Consider the following 4,801-nt stretch of genomic DNA (forward strand, 5'->3'; position numbering starts at 1 on the left):
GTTCTCATGTGATTGAACAGTCAAATGTGGGAATATCGGTGTCTGTACCAGGTGGGGTATATAATGGTTGAGGGAAAGGGTGGGTGGGACTGGTTTGCCGCACAATCTTTCCGCTCTCTGCGCTTGTTTGCTGCATGCTCTTGGCGACGAGACTCGAGGTGCTCAGCGACCTCCCGGATGCTCTTCATCCATTAGTGCAGTTTTTGGCCAGGGACTCCCAGCTGTCAGTGGGAATGTTGCTCTTTTTCAAGGAGACGTTGAGGATGTCCTTGTAACGTTTCATCTGCCCACGCGGGGCTCGTTTGCCGTGTAGGAGTTCCAAGTAGATCGCTTGCTTTGCGAGTCTCGTTTCAGGCATGCGGACAATGTGGCCCGCCCAGCGGATCTGATCAAGTGTGCTCAGTGCTTCACTGTGGGGATGCTGGCCTGATCGAGGGCGCTAACGTCTGACATCCCAAGTGATCTGCAGGATCTTGAGGAGACATAGGTATTTATCCAGATATTTGTGGTACCTAATTTATACGTTCCACGTTTGTGATCCGTACAGTAGGATGGCTATGTCTACATATTCGTAGACCATGAGCTTGGTGCCAGATTTTATGGTGTGATCTTCCAACACTCTCTTCCTCATGCGACCGAAGGCTGCGCTGTTGCACTAGTAGCCCCAGAGAGAGTTATAAGTAGATATAAGCAACTGTGATTTTTCCCGTTCTATCAGAGAATATTAACGAGAGATTTAATAGAGGTTTTCAAGAGTATGAGGGCTTTGGATAAAGTAACTGAAGAGAAACTCTGCCAGTGGTAGAAGAGTTGTTAACCAGAGGGAAGAGTTTTACGAAAATTAACAGAGGGAAGATGAGGAGAATTTGTCTTGCACTGCGAGTTTGCATCATCTGGATTGTTCTCACTGAAAATGGGATGGAAGCAGATTTAACAATAACTTTTCAATTTGCAAGATGACACAAAGAATAATGGGAAAGCGGGTTGTGTGGAGGACACAGAGAGGCTGCAAAGAGATTTAGATAGATTAAGCGAATGGGCTAAATTTTGCCAGATGGAATACAATGTCGGAAAATGTGAGATCATCCACCTTGGAAAAGAAAACAGTAAAAGAGAATATTATTTGAATGGGGAGAAATTACAACATGCTGCGGTGCAGAGGGACCTGGGGGTCCTTGTGCATGATTCTCAAAAAGTTAGTATGCAGGTGCAGCAGGTCATCAGGAAGGCGAATGGAATGTTGGCCTTCATTCCGAGAGGGATGGAATACAAAAGCAGGGAAGTCATGCTGCAACTGTACAGGGTATTGGCGAGGCCGCACCAGGAGTACTGCGTGCAGTTCTGGTCACCTTACTTAAGGTAGAATATACTAGCTTTGGAAGGGGTACAGAGACGATTCACTAGGCTGATCCCGGAGATAAGGGGGTTACCTTATGATGATAGATTGAGTAGACGATGTATTTACTCGTTGGAGTCCAGAAGGATGAGGGGTGATCTTATAGAAAAATTGAAAATAATGAAAGGGATAGACAAGATAGAGGCATAGATGTTGTTTCCACTGGTCGGGGAGACTAGAACTAGGGGACACAGCCTCAAAATACCGAGGGGGGGCAATTTAAACGGAGTTGAGAAGGAATTTATTCTCCCAGAGGGTTGTGAATCTGTGGAATGCTCTGCCCAAGGAAGCAGTTGAGGCTAGCTCATTGAATGTATTCAAATCACAGATAAATAGATTTTTAACAATTCAGGGAATTAAGGTTTATGGGGAGCGGACGGGTAAGTGATGCTCAGTCCACGGTCAGATCAGCCATAACCTAGTTGAAAGGCGGAGCAGCCTCGAGGGACAAGATGGCTTACTCCTGTTACTAATTCTTATGTTCTTATGTTCTTATGTAATTGGAATCAATACTGGAATTCCGGTATTTGAAGGGATCTGGGAACAGAACAAGGGTGTGGGCCTGATTGAATAGCTCGATCACAAAGCCTGGAGCAGCATCATGAATCGAATGGTCTCTTCTGTGCTGTATGACTCTGTGGTCCTGTGATAACAGAAGCTATTGAGTCCTTCTCTCGTGTGTAGAATCGATGCTGTGCTCTTTTTGAGCCTGTTTCTAATCGTTACTTGTGCTGTGATAAATGCAATAGCGGAAAAGCAAGCACAGTTTAAAATAGAGTTTAAAAAAACTGAAATCATTAAATAATTAGGATACCAAAAATGGGGCCATGATGATAAAATCGTCACCAATAAATCCAATAATAATTTCAGGAGAAGCCTCTATAACCAGAGAAGTGGGAATGGGGAACCAACCTCCAGAGGCAGTGGTTGAGGCGAATAGTACAGAACCATTTAATGGGAAGCAAGATCAACAAATCAGGCATAAAACATTAGAAGATTCTGCTAATACGGTAAGATGCAGAGTTGTGGGTGTTGTGTGGGTGTAGGTTGGTGGTGTGTGTGGTGCATAAACGCCAGCATGGAACAGTCGGTCCGATTATCTGCTTTGTGTGCTGTACGTGATATATCATTTGCGTAGCGGAGCATGAACCCCGCTCTGATCACATCCCGCGCCGGGTTTCAATCCACGCATTATAAATCATTGCTCTGATACCTATTACATTATTTGTATCTATTTCCTCTAAGTATCTCAATGATAAATGTAACCAAATCACAGATGAAGGTTGCAGCAGAAGAGAAGCTCGGGCAGGAGAACAGTCAGTCAAAGTTATGAAGGTGGAAATCACGATGGAGACAGAACATGCTGCCACCGCTGCTTCAATCGCAACACTCAGCGCTGACGAGTGAAGGAAGTGCCTGAGGAATATGAACCCCAGCCAGAGACAGAAACTGCCAGGCTGAACAGAATGAGTTTAGTAATAATACGACTGACCAACAAAAATGCTGCATCTGTGTTAAATGCTCAGCAATTTGAGGCATGGAGAATGACAACCAGTTCAGGTTAATATGTACCATCGGCAGGGACATCACAGGGTTAGTTACATAGTAAATGTCTCTATACACCGTCCCATCAAACACTCCCAGTGCAGGTACAGCACGATTTAGATACACAATAAATTTCTCTCTTCACTGGCCCATCAAACACGCCCAGGGCAGGAAAAGCACGGGATTAGATACAGAGCAAAGCTCATTCTACACCGTCCCATCAAACACTCCCAGGGCAGGTACAGCACAGGTTAGATACAGATTAAAGCTCCCTCTATATTGCCCATCAAATAATTCCAGCGCAGGTACAGCACCGGTTACAAATAGAGTAAACTTCCCTCTACACTGTCCCGATCAAACACTCCCAGGTCAGGTACAGCGGGTTAGATACAAAGGTAAGCTCCTGCACAATATCCAATCAAACAATCCTAGGACAGGTACAGCACGGGTTAGATGCAGAGTAAAGCTCACTCTAGACTTTCCCATCAAACATTCTCATGGCAGGTCCATCACCGGTTTGATACAGAGAAACGCTCCCTCTTAACTGTCGCATCAAACTTTCCCAGAGCTGGTGCACACGGGTTAGACACAGATAAATCCCTCTCAACAATGTCCCATTCGGTGTGTGTTGGGCTCAGACCCTCACTGGGTGTGAGAAGAGCCGAACTCAGAACCAGCCTGGATTCAGTAACAGACTTTCGCAATTATCACTGCCTCCCGCCTCCCTCAGTGATTCCCCTCGCTGGTCTGCTTTGCTACAGTCTCCCCATGCGATCCATGACGAGATTTCAATTCCTCCTTCTGTTGCCTACTCTATATAAATGAATCCACTTTCATCCTGGAACGACTCTATTGACCATCTGCAAGGCCGTGGTTGATTAGCAAAGATGTTATCTGGCTATTGTGAAGGCCCTGATCTATCACAACAAGAGCTATGCTTAAAACCACACCTCCGCATAAAACACACCAGATGACCACGCGTTGACCTCGGAATCACAGGAACAATAAAGAAAATCCAAAGATAAACTTGTACAACAATATAAGGCAAGTGACACCTGGAAGAAGCGACCAATTGGGTTTTCGATCATGCTTTGGAAAAACCAATCACGCCACTGTTAAGGTCTGTCCACGAGGTCACTCATGTGCCAAAACCTGTACAATTAACGTCTAATTTGTACAGTTCATTTGAGATCCTCTCAGGCGGATGGGAAGTGAAATGCTCCCCCTGTCCGTGCTGAAATAAAAAATCGTTGAACATTATTGAAGGTATCAGTCTGTTGATTCCGGATTTGTTAATTGAGTAGAAGGGCGATCCACCCCATCAATTGGCGTAGTTTGCAGGATTCTGAAATGCAAACCCGAAACGATGTGGCAGCTGTTGGAGTGAATATCTTTTATTCAATACCACCTCCAAGTTGGAGCTGTTAAACTGTTTACGGGAAAGCAGGAGATCTACAGAGAGAACAATAATCGCGACAAGGAGAGGTTGGAGATCAAGGAATAAGGAAAATTTGGGGTGTGAGTAGGCTAAAATGAGTTTAACCGGCGTGCGGTACTAATGATCAAGAATCGATCAAAGACACGATGGAGGTTCAAGAGTAGCCCAATCAGGGAATGGTAGTCTCTTAGCAATCTTAGAAATGGCGGGGAATACGACTGGTGACTCTCAGGATCAATACGGAAAATGCTAGCAGGTAAAAACATAACACTAAATGAGGGAATGAAGAAATAGGAATGGCAACCAGACGACACAATGGAGAGGCAGGCAAAGTGATTGATGTGCAAGCCAAGGAATAAAGGAGACCGGGCTCACACGATAGTTTTAGCCTGCTATCGGGTACAAAATAAAGTGATGGAAAG

This window comes from Pristiophorus japonicus, unplaced genomic scaffold (assembly GCF_044704955.1).
Source record: "Pristiophorus japonicus isolate sPriJap1 unplaced genomic scaffold, sPriJap1.hap1 HAP1_SCAFFOLD_42, whole genome shotgun sequence".
NCBI classification, from domain to species: domain Eukaryota; kingdom Metazoa; phylum Chordata; class Chondrichthyes; family Pristiophoridae; genus Pristiophorus; species Pristiophorus japonicus.